Source organism: Macaca thibetana, chromosome 6 (assembly GCF_024542745.1).
Source record: "Macaca thibetana thibetana isolate TM-01 chromosome 6, ASM2454274v1, whole genome shotgun sequence".
Classification (NCBI taxonomy): Eukaryota; Metazoa; Chordata; class Mammalia; order Primates; family Cercopithecidae; genus Macaca; species Macaca thibetana.
The window spans coordinates 50,394,956-50,413,338 of record NC_065583.1 but is presented as its reverse complement, the minus strand read 5'-3'; the positions used below and the strand labels follow the sequence as shown (position 1 = coordinate 50,413,338).

General features: G+C 41.8%; 1 protein-coding gene across 7 annotated transcripts in view; it reads left to right on the top strand.

The window, feature by feature from the left end:
• Positions 1-18,383, top strand: part of CDC42SE2 (CDC42 small effector 2) — a 1,077,748-nt gene that overhangs the window by 956,294 nt on the left and 103,071 nt on the right. For 4 of the 7 annotated variants that reach the window (XM_050792916.1, XM_050792913.1, XM_050792915.1 and 1 more), the window contains exon 1: positions 3,230-3,368. The exons of 1 other annotated variant lie outside the window; for it this stretch is intronic. The gene's annotated coding sequence lies outside the window, so the exon portion shown is untranslated. Of the gene's footprint in view, positions 1-3,191; positions 3,369-18,383 lie in introns of those variants that run through there. 2 more of the 7 variants (XM_050792914.1, XM_050792912.1) reach the window with 2 other exon arrangements.

Here is an 18,383-nt window from a genome sequence, read left to right as displayed (position 1 = left end):
TGTAATGTTTCCATTTGTTATGGACTAATAGGAATGCAAAACAGTTTCTTCTGGACTATAATAGTTGCATTTATTTTTATCAGTATTTTCACTGTATATTATGTGAGTAAATTATGAACAGTGTCTATTTTTTACCCTTGTCTTTCTTTTGGAATAAGATTTTACTCAGTAACAATTTTAAGGACAGTGTGCAGATACATCATAATGACTCTAGAAAAATTTTATGGCCTGCGCGGTGGCTCACGCCTGTAATCCCAGCACTTTGGGAGGCTGAGGTGGGCGGAACACGAGGTCAGGAGATCGAGACCATCCTGGCCAACACGGTGAAACCCCGTCTCTATTAAAAATACAAAAAATTAGCCGGGCATGGTTTCGGGCGCCTGTAGTCCCAGCTACTCGGGAGGCTGAGGCAGGAGACTGGCGTGAACCCGGGAGGCGGAGCTTAGTGAGCCCAGATCGCGCCACTGCATTCCAGCCTGTGCGACAGAGCAAGACTCTGTCTCAAAAGAAAAAAGAAAAAAAAGAAAAATTTTATTTAGTATTACTGTAATTACAAACTACAGATTAACATTGATGAAATACATTGTCAATGTTTTTATAAACAAAAGTCTTTACTTTTATTAAAAAAATCAAATTGTTATGTAATCTGTAGCTTTAAATTGTTTTAAATCATAAAGGATAAATTAAATGTATAAAGAGACTTCTATGAATATAACATTGAGCAAATAATTATGCACACATACTCTACAAAAAGTATCATCCAGGCCAGACGCCGTGGCTCACGCCTGTGAGCACTTTGTGAGGCGAGGAGGGCGGATTGTGTGAGCCTGGGAGTTTCAGACCAGCCTGGGCAACATAGTGAGACCCTGTCTACCAAAAATACAAAAATTAGCCAGGTGTGGTAGTGTGCATTTGTAGTCCTAGCTCCTTGGGAGGCTGAGGTGGGAGGATCACTTGAGCCCAGAAGACAGAGATCGCAGAGAGCTGAAATTGCACAGATTAGGCCACTGCACTCCAGCCTGGGTGACAGAGTGACACCCTGTCCCAAAAAAAAAAAAAGTGTCAATTCAACTGAATGGCATTGTGTACTTGCCTTTTTTTTTTTTTTAACTGATGAGAAGGGTGTATGAATAGCTATAGCAACTGAAATTATATCGTGCTATTCAATCACGTAATGTTCTGTTACAAAATATGAAAAATCTGAAAATAAATGTTTACATAATGAATACTACCCTTTATAGGTAAATGATAGAAAATTTACTATTTTTCATGGCTGAGGAAGGCATTCACACAAGGTTACTACATTTGTAATTCAAAGGGAGGCTTATAAGCACATATATCAAGTTCAGGAATTTTGTTTTTTTTTTGTTCTAGGAAATTTTTAGAATTAATAGTCTTTATGTAACCTTCCTATACTCTATCATGTTATTCTCATTCAATGAAATAGGATTGTAGTGTATCATTGGTCAAAAAACTGCATTAAATGTCAAGTAAATGGTTATCACTGTACTCAGAGAAACTGGAAAATCAAAATGCTTATGGTATGATGTAGATAAAGATCTTATGGTTAACTGAAACAGAAACCAAGAGAAAATTTAAAATTAAAAAAATTGGTCCTTTTTTGTTGCTTTAGTTTTTTTAATCTCAGGGAATTTTAAAATTTTTCATTTATTCTAGGCACTTGGGATACATCAGTTGAACAAAACAGACAAAAATCCCAGCTTCTACTAGAGAAGGCAGACACTAAAAGCTAAACATATCAAATAAATACAGTCATACCTCAGTATCCGAGGGGGACTGGTTCTAGGACCCCAACCAATATCAAAATCCTCTCAGGTCTATGATATAAAATGATATGGTATTTGCACATAACCCACATATATCCTCCTGTATACTTTATCTCCAGATTACTTATAATACAATGTAAGTACTATGTAAATAGCTGTTATATTGTATTGGTTTTTTTTTTTGTATTTTTAAATTGTTGTATTTTTTTCCCCAAATATTTTCCATCTGTGGTTGGTTGAATCCAGGAACGCAGAACCCATGGATACGGAGGGCTGACTGTGAATTACAAAGATTGTTACAAGGTGGGAAGTGTCATGGGAAGAAAGGAAAAATAGCAAGGTAGGAAAGATTGAGAATTTTTTTTTTGGAAACAGGTGTCACTCCGTCCAGCCCAAGCTGGAGTGCAGTGACCTGATGATGGCTCACTGTAACCTAACTCCTGGCCTCAGCCTCCAGAGTACTTGGGACTATAGGCATACGCCACTACACCAGGCTATTTTTTTGTGTGTGTGTAGAGACAGGGTGTCGCTATGTTGCCCAGTCTGTTCTATTTTGAAGGTACAACCAACAAGCTTTCTTCACAGATTGAAAGTGAAAATGAGAGTATGAGAGCAGTTATGGATGATATAAAGTTTTTGACCTGAGCAACTAGAAATCCTCGCCATCAACCTAGAATGGGGAAGACCATACACTACTTATTATATTCAAAGTAGTACAGGTTTGAGAGCTTACTTCAGTGGCATTACGCTCTTTCTCTCCTTTTGACCTCACGATAAAGTTTTGTAGGTATTTTGGTGGACTGCTGGCTGCTAGATAGGAAACTCATGTTTCTGATTTCTGAGATATGTAAAATACACACCCAAAGGAATCACAGAAGTCCAGTACATGGGTAATTTTCACGCATTTCAAATGCCAGGTAGATGATCTCGGCCTTAACCCAGTTAATGACGGATTGAACAATTCTGACTTTTACATGAAAAAGCAGTGGTCAGAGGATGGGCTCTCAACTGCCACTGAGAGACCCCTCGTCCCAAACCGCTCAGCACCCACCCACCCTGGCATGGGCGCGTCCACCGCCCCACAACGTGAGCAGACGTCGCTCCTCCGTAAGGCTGTCCGCTGCCCGGGCTGGGGTGGGAAAGGGCTCCCGCAAGCTCCCGCCCAGGTTTGGTCGCCATCTTTCGGAGCGTCCTTTCCCGCCAGTGCTGCAGCCCCGGATCTCAGGCGTCCGTTAGTTACAGAGGCCAATTCCTAACCCCCGCGGCTCGAATCCCGGGGTCCCGCCGCCTGCCTGCCGACCCTCCCATCCCGGAGGTACGGCGGGGGCGGGGCCCGGCCGGGGGCGGGGCCAACATTGCGGCCGCCGCAGCTGCGCAACGGCGCCCGCCCCTCCAGCCCCTCTAGGGGCGCGCGCCGCCTCTCGCTCCGCCCAACCGGCGCGCGAGCCTGGGCGGGGAGGGGGAGCAAGGAAGCTGCGAGCGCGCCGGGTAGCGCAGCTGCAGGCGTGGGGGCGGCAGGAGCCGCGGAGCCGGCGCTGAGAGGGGCTGCGGCCGGAGCGGGCGGCAGAGACAAAGGCGACGGTGAGTGCAGTGCCAGCGCCAGTCGCGCGTCGGCCCCTACGCCTCGCCCTCTCGGCCCCTTGGGCGGGGTCCCGAAGCCCCGAACCCTAGTCCCTGAGGGCTCTGGGGTGAGCTCGGCCCGGCCCTGCCAGCAGCGCGCTGCGGGCTGTGGGCTGAGCTTGCGTCTCCATTTCAGGTTTGGGCGAGGTCCTTATACCCTAGGACCCTGCCTTGGGTTTTTTTTCTGTTCCCTCTGAGGAATGGTTACACGCTCAGTTCATAATTCACGGCAGGCGGACGGCTGAGGCAGCCAACTGACCGCCTGATGTAAAATGGAAAGGCAGACCCCCTCCCCCCAACTTTTCAGGTCTGGAAGTCGGGAGGGTGGTGCGAGGGGCGGGCGGGGAGGGCCCGGGGTCTCTAGGTGAGGGTCTCGGGGAGCAAAGACACCTGGCTGCGGAGCCCCGACTCTTCGCCGGAGGCGCCGGATGCGTTCCGTCCGCGGGTCCTGCCGCGGTTCTCCTCGGGCCCCGGGCGTGAAAACCCCTGGCCACCTCGTCGCGGGAGCTCAGCTACTCTTACAGGTTGTTTTACCCAGAGCTTGCTGCTTTAAGTTGCGATTTTAGGCAACGGGTGTGGTAGGTAGCGGCTCCTTGATGCCGCATTCACAGCTGAAAAAAACCCCGATCCGCTGACTTCACTCTGTGTAAGAAACAACGCTGGGGATTTCTCTTTAGCTTGCAATTACTTTAAATTATAAGCTTTTTTAGGGGAATTTTGAGGGGTGATGTGCAGTTTACAAAATTTAAATGTTTCGTTGAAGGACCTGGCTTATAGTATGTGCTCAGTAAAGTATTTGTTGAATGAATGAATCTTGAAATATCAGACAAAGCTTATCTCACATCTAGTAAAATTCAGGCACATATCCTCTTGATTATGATTAAGGAAATAATGTCGGCAAACAACATGTATTTTTGATATACGTTTGTTTTTAGTTTTTATCCCACATAACATACTGTTGTGAGTCGGTTCTTACTCTCAATACTATGAACACAGAAAATATATATCAAGTGTGGATTTTCTCTTTTGGTTTGAGAGAGGTTGGTATACGTTTTCTGTTTCTTAAAAACAGGCCTTATTTCTAACCTTTAAAAATAATGGAGAAAAAGCGGGAGTGGGACTGTATTTTGACAACCACCTTTCTATTTCATTATGAATAAAGAAGTTTATGTGTTTTTGAGAAGGGACTGTGGTATGGTCTTGCTGCATTTTGAGCAAAGGAGAACTCTAAATTTGGGGGGGGAACTAATGTTGCAGTAATATAATAAAATGTCACCATTTACTCAACAGATATTCATGAAGCACCTGTTTATGGGCTGAGACCTGTGTTGCACACTGTTTCTGGGCACAAGCAAAATCCACAATTATCCTTTTCTTAAACTTGAATGTAAAGTTCTTTCCTTATTATTTATGTCACAAGTGGTGACTGTCTTAAACCCCTAGTGGCTACTTAAGTTGGGAAAGATGGCAGGTGAACTGCAGGAAGTGTAAATTCATAACAACCTTTAAAGGTTAATAAGTAACTTTGTACAGCTAAAATTATTGGGTTGAGCTTTTATATTGTCACTTTAATAGAATCTATCTACATTTTAAAACGAAGAGGAAGACATTTAATAAACTAGTGTTTTAATTCTCTCCCTTGTCCCTATTAGGAGACTTTGGTACAGTGTATTTATTGAAGGGTAATGTACTTCTGGTCCTATTTTCTGTAAATAATCTTTGTAATAACATTTTCTATTTTAAAAAACCCCCAAAGATAAACAGTGGATTCCTTTTCTATAAGAAATGTTTTAAAATAAAGCTTCATTTCAGGAATTTTATTTTGTCTTTGTGTTCACCATTTACAAATAAATGCAATTTATAAACTTGATAGTGCTGAAAAGGGAAGGATTATTAGTAATAATTTGTGGTTCCATATGTGGACTTATTTTTTAGTATTTCAACTGTGATAAAACTACTAATTAAAAAGGATGAGATTTGTAGTTTTGCATTTATTCTGAACATAAGGTTGCATTGCCTATTTTAATCTATATATGTGTAAAAAACAGTAATATTGTATTTATTTCAGGAATCCAGACTAATGTGATCCAAAGTCAGTCTTGATCATTATGAAATAATGTAGATATTAATTTTTTTATAGTTAGCTTTTGTATTTAAGTGGGCTCTTTTGACTGTTAATGCTTATAATACTTATTATTGTTAAAGATAATGTTTACATTCAAATAGAACTTTCAGATTTTGGACTTACGGGCTACTAGCTTTTTTTTTTTTTTTTTTTTTTTGAGATGAAGTCTGGCTCCTCACCCAGACTAGGGTGCAGTGGTGCGATCTTGGCTTACTGCAACCTCCGCCTTTGGGGCTTGAGCTGTTTTCCTGCCTCAGCCTCCCATGTAGCTAGGATTACAGACATGTGTCACCACGCCCTATTTTTTGTATTTTCAGTAGAGACAGGGTTTCTCTCTGTTGGCCAGGCTGGTCTCGAACTCCTGGTCTCAAGTGATCTGCCCGCCTCAGCCTCCCAAAATGTGCTGTGTTAGCTTTTTATTGTTGTTTCTAGAAATAATAAGGAAAGTAATGCTTAAAATTTAATGATAGAGAATTGTAATACTTTTTCTTTAAATGTATATTTCTCGGAGGAAGAGTTACCTGACAATGTACCACTGATAGTCTGGTGTTGATGACATACCTAATTGTAAATGGTAATAGTGATGATAAAGAACAAGTAAGTAAGGTATGATGTGTTAAGTGAAAAGTGTTTGGCTTTTTTTTTTTTTTTTTTCCTGGATAAGCACATTATCAGAATTCTTGACAATCAGCAGCTGCGTTAAAATATATTTTTCCAAGAAATCAGCACTCATAATTTATTTATTTATTTATTTATTTGAGGCAGAGTCTCGCCCTGTTGCCAGGCTGGAGTGCAGTGGTGCGATCTCGGTTCACTGCAACTTCCGCCTCCGTGGTTCAAGCAATTCTCCTGCCTCAGCCTCCCAAGTAGCTGGGACTACAGGTGTGCGCCACTATGCCTGGCTAATTTTTGTAGTTTTAGTAGAGATGGGGTTTCACCATGTTGGCCATGATGGTCTTGATCGATTGACCTCATGATCTGTCTGCCTCGGCCTCCCAAAGTGCTGGGATTACAGGAGTGAGCCACCGCCCCGGCCATAATTTTTTTTTGTACCTTAAAAATACTAGTGTTTTCAAAGTATTGTTTCTTCCTTGGAGTAGTTCGTAATGTTTTGAGGCTAAATAAATTTCAGGATTATCTTGTGTTATAATTGCTGGAATATTTGAAATGTTGGTGTTTTCTTCAGGGTGTATGTGTCTGTTGGGGAGAGGGTAGTTCATTTTTTTGCAAGATCTTTTAGAATGATTTAGAAAGCATTTCTTTTTCCTCAGATGCAATTAATGAAGTGATTAATAATGATACTAACATGGCATATTGCAGCTGTGCTCATATTTGCCTGTGTAGATAGTGAGAGTTTTAATTTAAAAAAGTTTATTTAAATACTTCATAACTAATTTCTCACATTATTTTCTGAGATGGGTTACTGTTATGTTTTCAAGTTCCAGTTGTCTTTTTTAAAATTACGAAAGCGTTTATTTAGATTCCTCATCTGCTTGAAGATGAATCTGGGATATTTTGTTAAGGTTTTATAAGATTTTTTTCAAAATTAAAAATGCAAATTGGTTTTGATCTGCATTGTTCTTATTCTCAATTTTCATGAAAGAAATATTTTAACATTTTATTGAACATTGAATGTTAGTAATATTTTAGTCAGTCTCAGAGGGGGACATAGTTTTCCTGTGCCTTCTTGAGAGGAACTTGAGAGAAGCACATGCACGTGCTTACTTTTTTTTTTTCTTTTTTTTTTTTTTTGAGACAGTCTGTCTCTCAGACTGGAGTGCAGTGGTGCAATCTCGGCTTACCACAACCTCTGTCTCCTGGGTTCAAGTGATTCTCCTGCCTCAGCCTCCTGAGTAGCTGGGATTACAGGCGTCTGCCACCATGCCTGACTAATTTTTGTATTTTTAGTAAAGACGGGGTTTCTCCATGTTTGTCAGGCTGATCTCGAGCTCTTGACCTCAGGTGATCCACCCACCTCAGCTTCCCAAAGTGCTAGGATTACAGGCGTGAGCCACCGCGCCCGGTCAAGCTTATTCTTAATACTAGCTAGTTAGGTAAGGGCATTTTATTTCTGTTATTTTTCATACTACCTGGAAAAATGTGGAATTTAACTTTTTATTTTTATTTTTCGAGACGGAGTTTCACTCTTGTTGCCCAGGGTAGAGTACAAAGGCACGATCTCGGCTCACTGCAACCTCTGCCTCCCTGGTTCAAACGATTCTCCTACCTCAGCCTCCTGAGTAGCTGGGATTACAGGCATACACCATCATGCCCGGCTAATTTTGTATTTTTGGTAGAGATGGAGTTTCTCCATGTTGGTGAGGCTGGTCTCAAACTCCCGACTTCAGGTGATCTACCTGCCTCAGCCTCCCAAAGTGCTGGGATTTGAGGCGTGAGCCACCACGCCCAGGTTGCTTTTTTTTTTTTAAAAAAAAAAAAAAAAACAGAGTCTGTTGCCAGGCTGGAGTGCAGTGGTGTGATCTCGGCTTACTGCAACCTCCGCCTCCTGGGTTCAAGCAACTATCCTCCCTCAGCCTCTCGAGTAGCCGGGACTACAGGTGTGTGCCAACATGCCTGGCTAATTTTTGTATTTTTAGTAGAGATAGGGTTTCACCATTTGGCCAGGATGGTCTCGATCTCTTGACCTCATGATCCGCCCACCTTGGCCTTCCAGAGTGCTGGGATTACAGGTGTAAGCCACAGTGCCAGGCCAGGAATTTAGCTTTTAAATTATTAATTTTATGCATCTTGCCACCTTAGTTCAAAGCTTAAGTATACTTGAATCTTTCTATAATACTAACAAATAATGAGTAGTGCAGGATTTAGCTGAGACTGCTTTGGGCCCCCATCCAAAGGGAGTTCCTGAATAGAAATGCCAAAAAGACTTGGTAATAAGTTATCTTAATCCTGACGCTGTAAAATACCTGTTAATGTATTTTAGTCAAATAGATTATGGTAAAACATACTCTTTTTCCTAGAAAGTATTAGGTTAAGCTCATATTAAATCTAGGTACCTTTGAAAGTAACTAAATGATGAGCCCTGATGTATCTGTTTTCTTGCTTTGCCCACTTAGAAACTCATGCTGTGATTTCATATGAAATCTGTATGATCGAATTTTTGTATCTTGTACTAAAACATAAAATTATTGACCGGGCATGTTGGCTCATGCCTGTAATCCCAGCACTTTGGGAGGCTGAGGTGGGCAGATCACCTAAGGTCAGGAGTTTGAGACCAGCCTGGCCTCTGAAACCTTGTCTCTACTAAAAATACAAAAATTAGCCGAGCATGGTGGAGCACGCCTGTAATCCCAGCTACTTGGGAGACTGAGGCAGGAGAATCATGGGAACCCGGGAGGCAGAGGCTGCAGTGAGCCAAGATTGTGCCACTGCACTCCTGCCTGGGCAACAGAGCGAGAGTCCATCTCAAAAAAACAAAACAAGCTGGGCGCGGTGGCTCACACCTGTAATCCTAGCACTTTGGGAGGCTGAGGTGGGCGGATCATCTGAGTTCGGGAATTTGAGACCCACCTGGCCAATATGGTGAAACCCCATCTCTACTAAAAATACAAAAGTTAGCCGGGCGCAGTGACTCACACCTGTAATCCCAGGCACTCGGGAGGCTGAGGCAGGAGAATTGCTTGAACCCAGGAGGTAGAGGTTGCAGTGAGCTGAGATGGCACTACTGCACTCCAGCCTGGGCGACGGAGCGAGACTATCTCAGAAAAAAAAAAAAAAAAAAAAAAAAAAAAACAAACCAAAAACAACTGGCCGGGCTTGGTGGCTCATGCCTGTAATCCCAGCACTTTGGGAGGCCTAGGCGGGTGGATCACGAGGTCAGGAGATTGAGACCATCCTGACTAACACGGTGAAACCCCGTCTCTACTAAAAAATACAAAAAATTGGCCAGGTGTGGTGGCGGGCGCCTGTATTCCCAGCTATTAGGGAGGCTGAGGCAGGAGAATGGCATGAACCCGGGAGGCGGAGCTTGCAGTGAGCCGAGATCGTGCCATTGCACTCCAGTCTGGGCAAAAGAGCGAGACTCCATCTCAAAGAAAAATAAAAATAAAAAAATAGAAACAACAGTATAAAATTAATTTTGTTTCATTTGACTTAATAAAACATTCACTTTTTGTTTAGTAAAGCAAAAATGAATTTTGAGTACATTCAACATTGTGTATGTTTTACACCGTATATATAGTGGGAATTTATGGGTATCTGTAGAACTGAAAGGTTTAATGGGTGGACCTTTGTAACGTTTAAGCAAAAAACAACTTTCAGTGTGCCTTCAAAACCCTCCCTGTAGACTAAGTCTTTCTCTGCTTCTAGATGAACTTTTAGTGTGATCAGATAGCCTTTTAAGTCACTTTTAGGTAACAAAAAGTCCTCTGGCCACTTGTTAGTCTTATTTTAGTCATTAGAAGGTACAGTATAGTAGTGTTCAAACCCTTGTACATTTCAGAACTTCTCTTTGGCTCAAAACTGCTGTGAACCTAGAAGCTTGTTTTGGAAAGGAAGAGTTCTAGTTAGTTGGCTTCTCTTTTTACTTTGCCAGGTCTTCTTCAGTATGGTATTCCTACCACTTCAGGATGCAGCTCAGTGGAGAAAAGATAAAGGGGGGAAGTTGGGAAGGTATAGTTTTATTGTGGCTCATCTGATTGTGATCTGGCATTTTTGCCTTCTGAGTTGGCCAAGTTGTGCAAAGCTGACTCTTTCTTCAGGAGTGCTGGAAATGGTTGAGGAGTCTATGTCTAGGAAGCTCCAGCTGTAATTCCTGAGATACAGTTCTCCAGCTTCCTTTATCTTGCAGGTCCATTTTGCCCAGGGTGAGATTTTTCTTTAGTCTTGAAGGTAATTCTGTAACATTTTAACCAGAACTGCCTCTGATTTATTGAGGATATTTCATAGACACAATTTCAGTAATTCCACTGGGGTCTCAGCATCCTGTCTTTCCAGCTCCTTCCATAATATACAGTAGACCCTCTGAATCATCAGATTTCACATCTGAGGATTTAGCCAGCCAAGGATAAAAAGTATTTAAAAAGAAAAAACAGTAAGAACAACAAGGTAAAAAGCTACAGTATAACAATTATACGTGGCATTTATATTTGATTAAGTATACATAGTCTAGAGATGATTCAAAGTATACGGGTGGATGTGCCTAGGTTATATGCAAATAGCATGCCATTTTATGTATGTAAGGGACTTCAGCATCCGGGGATTTGGGCCAGGGTGGGGCGGGGTTCCTGGAACCAGTCACCCATGGATACCGAGGGATGGCTGTAAACGTTTCTTCAATAGTACTTCTGTATGTCTGCTATCTGTAATCCATCGCTGCGACCGCCTCTATGCTGTCCCAAGACCACCTCCTTCCACATCCTCGCTTGAGTATTTACCATGCCTTAAATTCGTGGTCCGCTATTATAATTTCTCCTTTTCATACACATTCAGCTCCCTTGCAGCATTCTTCCGTTGTAATTCACCTGGCCAAACCCCCACCCCCACACCTTTCGCATCCAGTTCTCCATCTGTTCTAGCCTATACGTGGGAAGTTGAGTATGCTTTGAGGAAAACACACCCAAGCTGACCCAGCTCTCCCTTTAAATTCATGACCACTGATCTAAGGAGGGCCCTTTGTGCTGCTGGTTGTTTTTGTTTCTGTTTTGTTTTGTTTTGTTTTTTGAGATGGAGTCTTACTGTGTCACTCAGGCTGGAGTGCAGTGGCACGATTTTGGCTCACTGCAACTTCTGCCTCCCAGGTTCAAGCGATTCTCCTGCCTCAGCCTCCTGAGTAGCTGGGATTACAGGCGCCCATCACCATGCCCAGCTGATTTTTGTATTTTTTTTTTTTAGTGGAGACGGGGTTTCACCACGTTGGACAGGCTGGTCTCGAACTCTAACTCCTGACCTCAAGTGATCCGCTTGCCTCAGCCTCCCAAAATGCTGAGATTACAGCCGTGAGCCACTGCACCTGGCCTAATCCTTCTGTAATCCTAGTACGTTTCCTGACTGAATCACCACAGATGACTTTTAATGCCTCTCGTCAAACCTCTAGCATCCCTTTTTTCTCTTCATTTTCAGCTCATGACCTTGTTTCCTGTATATCAAAAATGAAAGCAATCAGAAGAAAACTTTTACATGTCTCCTTGTATCTTTACCCATACTTTGCCTTTCCTACTATTCTGTCATCATGGTCTCCACTCGTGCCCCTTTCTCCTCTTAAGGACATTGCACTGCTTCAGTATTCATCTCATTCTCCTGCATGCTAATGAGCTGTGTCATATCCCCATTTCTACTGGATTATCCCTATCAGCATATAGATATACTGAAGTATCTCCCAGATGCCACATCTTCCTTTAGTTACTCCTCTCCAAAAAGGTAAATATTTATTGTCATCAGTGCTCCCTGTCTTGTTTGGATCCACTACAATCAGCTGTTTTTCTCATTCGTTCTACCATAGCAGCTCTTTTTGAGATTATTAAGTGACTTTGTTGGTGGTAAATTCCGTAGTTCTCAAGCCTAATCTCAGTGGATGTAGAAGCAATAGAGCATTTGATGTGGTTGATAACATTGTGTTTGAAATCTTTCTTCCTTTTGTTTCTGGCATATTACTGCCTATTTTCAGTTTCTTTTGTTGGTTCCTTTTCATTGCCCCAACTTCTGAAAAATGAGACAGTGTTTCAGGGACATATGTTTAGACCTCTTCTATATATTTAGTTTTAGTCTCCTGTGATCTCATTCTGTCTAGCTAGAATTATATACGTGTATATATATATATATTTTAATTTTTTATCATTTTTTTTTTTTTGAGACAGAGTCTTGCTCTGTTGCCCAGGCTGGAGTGCAATGGCGTGATCTTGGCCCACTGCAACCTCCGCCTCCTGGGTTCAAGTGATTCTCCTGCCTCAGCCTCCCGAGTAGCTGGGAGTACAGGTGCGGGCCATCACGCCCGGCTTATTTTTGTATTTTTAGTAGAGACCATGTTGGCCAGGCTGGTCTCAACTCCTGACCTCAAGTGATCTGCCCAACTTGGCCTCCCAAAGTGCTGGGATTATAGACGTGAGCCACTGTGCCAGCCTTTTTTTTTTTTTTTTTAATTAAAAAAGCTTTTCTTGGCCCAGTACGGTGGCTCATGCCTGTAATCCCAGCACCTTGGGAGGCTCAGGTGGGCGGATCATGAGGTCAGGAGATCGAGACTATCCTGGCTAACATGGTGAAACCGTGTCTCTACTAAAAATACAAAAAAAAATTAGCGGGCATGGCGGCAGGCGCTTCTAGTCCCAGCTACTAGGGAAGGTGAGGCAGGAGAATGGCTTGAACCCAGGAGGAGGAGCTTGCAGTGAGCCGAGATCGCACCACTGCACTCCAGCCTGGGCGACAGAGACTCTGTCTCAAAAAAAAAAAAAAAAAAAAAAAAAAAAAATTTTTTTTTCTGAGGGCCTTCCTCGTCCTCCAGGCTGGAGTGCAGTGACGTGCTCTTAGCTCACTGCAGCCTTGACCTCCCGGGCACAGATGATCCTCCTAGCTTAGCCTTCCAAGTAGCTGGGACCACAGGTCTGCGCCACCACATCCGGCCAATTTTTGTATTTTTTGTACAGATGGGTTTTCATCATGTTGCCCAGGCTGGTCTTAGGCTCAAGTGATCCACCTGCCTGGCCCCCGGCTAAGTGCTGAGACTACAGTGTGAGCTACTGCATCCAGCCTAGAGTTATATATTTCAAACTACAAATGTTATCTTTAGTCTAGATCTATTTCCTAATCTCCAGACTTCTATATATATTTGCCTACTCAGCATTTTTAAGTAGATTTCTAATAGGCATCCCAAATTTAACATCACAACTGAACTCCCTGTCCTCCCTGTTCTCCATCACCCTCCCTCCCCAATAATTGTCCCCATTCCAGTCTTCCTCATCCTATTAAATGCCAACTCCATCTTGTAGTTTCTCTGGCCAAAAACCTAGTAGACATTCTTGACTCTTCTTTCTCATACTCCCACATCTGATTCAAATAATTAGCATGAAAACATGTCCCTTATTAATTAGCATGAAAACATGTCCCTTATCTATCTTAAAAAGTGCCATAAGAATAAATGTAACCACAATTTCCTCTCTTCATCTGCTGCCACCTCTGTAAGCAACCATAATCTCTTTCCTGTAATATTTTAGTAGTCTCTATCTGCTGCTTCTGCTGTTTTCTGTTCACAAACCAGCTACAAGGGTGATCCTTTGACTTAATGCCTAAGTATTCAAGAAGTCTTGACCCTTCATTGTCTGTACGTCCTGCCTGTCTGATTTGATGTCTTACCAGTTTCTCCTTGGCTTCTTCCACCCTGGCCACATATAGACCTCCCTGAGGTTTCTTGAACTTGCCAAGCATACTGTTGCTTTAGTGCCTGTAGGAATAGAGCTTTGTTTTATTCACTGCAGAATCCCCAATATTCAGAACAGTGGATGGCACATAATGGTGACTCACATTTCCTGAATGAATGGCTGCTAATCTTGTCACTTATGTCTTTGGTAACAGCTTATGTGAATGTTTCTATAACTAAAAGTATTTGAACTTCACCTAAAACCATGTAGTCCTGTAAGAATTAAGTAGAAACAAATTTAGATACGAGAGGATGAAGTAAGTTTCAAATCAATTTTTGTGTATGTAAAGTGAAAATACACAGTAAAATGGTAAGGGACAGAGGAGGTAGGAAAGGAAGGAAGAGAGATAAACCAATGGAATAAAGAAAAGGAAAACCTGATTTGATAGTAGGGTGAAAACACCTTAAAAAAACCTATTTTGGGCTTGCCCTATATTTTTTTAAAGTGGTATTTCTTCAATTCTGAGTGTTGGTGAGTTACATGGACTTAGACTCTTCAATTTGGACTATATTATTACCTTTTTTTTTTGAGACTGAGTCTTGCTCTGTCACCCAGGCTAGAGTGCGGTGGTGTGATCTTGGCTCACTGCAAACTCCGTCTCCCGGGTTCAAGCAATTCTTGTGCCTCAGCTTCCCAAGTAGCTGGGATTTCAGGAGTCCACCACCAGGCCTGGCTAATTTTGTATTTTTAGTAGGGACGAGGTTTCGCCACGTTGGCCAGGCTGGTCTCAAACTCCTGACCTCCAGTGATCCGCCCACCTGGGCCTCCCAAAGTGCTGGGATTATAGGTGTGAGCCACTGCGCCTGGCCTTATAACTTTCTTTTTATCAGGGATACAGGCTCAAATGAGATTGGGTGCCAAAACTTCATTGTTTTTCTTTTCTTTTCTTTCTTTTTCTTTTCTTTTTCTTTTTTTTGCACTAGTTTTTGCTAAACTTCTTTTGTTAAAGAAAAGCAGTTACTTTTACTGAGCTAGCTCGATGGTATCCTGTGCATTTTTTTTTTGAAAGCTCAAATAGAAGTCTCACAGTTTTAGGGAGGGATTATTTTTTAGTGTGCAAAAATTTATTAGTATGCCTGTCCTCTTAGCACTGTACTGCCTAGTTACTCTCCTTTAAAAAAAAAAAGAACATATATTTATTATATTTCCATGGTAAACTAGCAGCTACAATAACGTATACAACTTTATTGAGTAGTATTTATTAAATGCATATACATATTTGTGCTCCTAAAAATGCTTATACATACTAAAACTGCAGTTTTACTGATAGTTGGGAAATGAAAGTGCAAAAGAAATTAATGATTTGTGAAGTTTTGGTATTTCATTGTATCAAGACAAGGTTTTTTGTTTTTTTTTTTTTTCTGAGCTGTAGATCTCGTTTCCTGTTGGTTGATTAAAAAAAAAATATTGGCCAGGTGCGATAGCCCAAGTCTATAGTCCCAGCACTTTGGGAGGCTGAGGTGAGTGGATTGCTTGAGCTCAGGAGTTTGAGACCAGTCTGGGCAACGAGGTGAAACCCCGTCTACCAAAAAAAAAAAAAAAAAAAAAAAAAAAAAAAAAAAAAATTAGCCAGGCCTGTATACCCATAGTCCCAGCTACTCAGGAGACTGAGGTGGGCAGATTGCTTGAGCCTGGAAGGTCAAGGCTGCAGTGAGCCGAGATCTCACCACTGCAGTCTACTTTGGGTGACAGAGTGAGACCCTGTTTAAAAAAAAAATAATCTTTTAGATAAATTGTTAAAATAGGTGGCTTAGAAGTTGGTGAATTAAGAGATAGTTTGTGTGCAAGTATAAATTATTCTTTATAAACCAATGTAAACATTTTCCCATTTTTGTATAATATGCAATACTTTATGTCTTTATTGACTTGTGGGACTTTTATGTAGCCACAATGTGTGTGGGTGTGTATATATATCTTTACAGTTTTTGTAATATGCAGATACAATTTAGACTGTCATATAAACATGACCATTATAGTTTTTTTTTTTTTTTTTTTTTTTTGATGGATGGAGTCTTACTCTGTCACCCAGGCTGGAATGTAGTGGCGCAATCTTGGTTCACTTCGACCTCTGCCTCCTGGCTTCAAGCAATTCTCCTGCTTCAGCCTCCCTAGTAGCTGGGATTACAGGCGTGCACCATCATGCCCAACTAAGTTTTTTTTTTTTTTTTTTTTTTGTATTTTAATAGAGGTGGGGTTTCACCATGTTGGCCAGGCTGGTCTTGAACTCCTGACCTCAGATGATCCGTCCACCTCAGCCTCCCAAAATGCTGGGATTACAGGCGTGAGCCACAACACCTGGCGACCATTATAATTTTTTAAAAGTCTGTTTACATACCAAATAAAATCATCATGTTGGATGACATACTAGAAATGTTTCTTTACAATTATGAAATAATCTATTTTGTAGACTAGGTCATTTTCATTAGAATTTGACCTTGACCTAGTTGAATTCATGTGTTAGCATTTCACACATAACCATCTTGGATTAAGAAGATCCTTATTTCTGAGCTGGTGTGCAGTCCTACCACTCAGTTTATTTCAGCTGTATTCGTAGTTTGATGCCTGCCATCCTACTTTAACTTCATAATGTTCTGTATAGATTATTAAGTAATCAAAATGGTCATATTGAGAAAACTGAATACAGTTCATCGGTGTGACCCCAGTCTTATAAGGGGTCATTAAAATAATACATGACATTATGCCTTCATTTATTCTATTCAGTACATTTATCAAACTACTATGTAAAGTTGTTTCCCATCCATTCAGAATAAGATATAAACTGTACTCACCCAGAAAATACAAACTCAACAGTCTGTACCTAATTTGGCCCTGACAGCCTCTTATCTCACTTTTGCTCACTATACTCTAGCTAAGTTAGTCTGTTCAGTTTCTCAAATGCCATTCTTGGCCTTGGCTTAGAGCTTTTACACTGGTTGTTTCCTTTGTTTGAAGTGGTGTTTTCCCAGATGTTTTTTAGCCTGGCCCTTTACCTTTCCAATTTCAGCTTAAATATCACCTCCTGCTTCCTCACCACTCAGTTAAAAATAGCTTCTCCCATCACTGTTTTAATTTCTTCATGTCATTTGTCAGTCCTTGAAATTAATGTGTTTTTTAAAATTTATTTTTATGACAGTAGAGACTTCCTTTGTCTTATTTCTTGCTGTCTACAATGCCTGAAACAATACTGGCACCAAAAGGTGTTCAGTAAAAAAAAGTGTTGATAGGATAAAGCCAGGTACCAATCTCATCTATTCCCCCCACTTTTTTTTGAAATGGAGTCTTGCTCTGTCGCCCAGGCTGGAGTTCAGTGGCACGATCCAGGCTCACTGCAGCCTCTGCTTCCCGGGTCCTATCAGTTCTTGTGCCTCAGCCACCCATGTAGCTGGGATTCCAGGCGTGTGCCACCACGCTAGCCAATTTTTTATTTTTAGTGGAGATGGGGTTTCTCCTTGTTGGCTAGGCTGGTTGAGAATGTGATCCACCTGCCTGGGCCTCCCAAAGTGCTGGGATTACAGGTGTGTGCCACTGCACCCTGCCTGTTCTTTCTTGTGAGTGATTTTAGTGTATTAATAATTTAAAATGTTGAAAGCATATTTCTCCTAACCTAGAAAAGAAACTGGATTATTCAGATAAAAGCCTGTTTTAGAAAAGGATGAGAAAATTTAGGAACCGTTGTGATGATCTTTAGATCAGAGTGGTAAATGGAGCCAGTGTTGTGCTGGAGCTGGTTAGCTGATTGTGCCTCTCTCTCCAGCTCCATGTTCAGTGACATCATGTTAGTAGCTTGAAACTGGCCATGGTGGGACATTTACAGAATGGTAGACTGCAGAAGCTACAAATCAGGGGCCCTTTTCTCAAAGAGGTGGTTAAATATTTATCAGCAGACCACTGGGAGGGGGATCATATGAAATTGTTGTTTTTATAGACAGAAAAATGCTTGAATATTGGCAGTTTCTTTCCTTTCCTTTCCTTTCCTTTCCTTTCCTTTCCTTTCCTTTCCTTTCCTTTCCTTTCCTTTCCTTTCCTTTCCTTTCCTTTCCTTTCCTTTCCTTTCTTTCCTTTCTTTCCTTTCTTTCCTTTCTTTCCTCTTCCTTTTCTCTTTCTCTTTCTCCTTCCTTCCTATCTTCCTTCCTTCCCTCCCTCCCTTCCTTCCACTCCCTTTCTTTCCTTTCTTTCTTTCAACAGAGTCTCGCTCTGTCGCCCAGCCTGGAGTGCAGTGGCTCAGTTTTGGCTCACTGCAACCTCTGCCTCCTAGGTTCAAGTGATTCTCCTGCTCAGCCTCCTGAGTAGTTGGGACTACAGGTGTGCACCACCATGCCCAACTAATTTTTGTATTTTTAGTAGAAACATGGTTTCATCATGTTGGCCAGGCTGGTCTTGAACTCCCGACCTCAAATGATCCACATGCCTCGATCTCTCAAAGCGTTGAGATTACAGGCGTAAGCCACCACACCTGTTGAATATTGGCAATTTCTTATGGTTTAC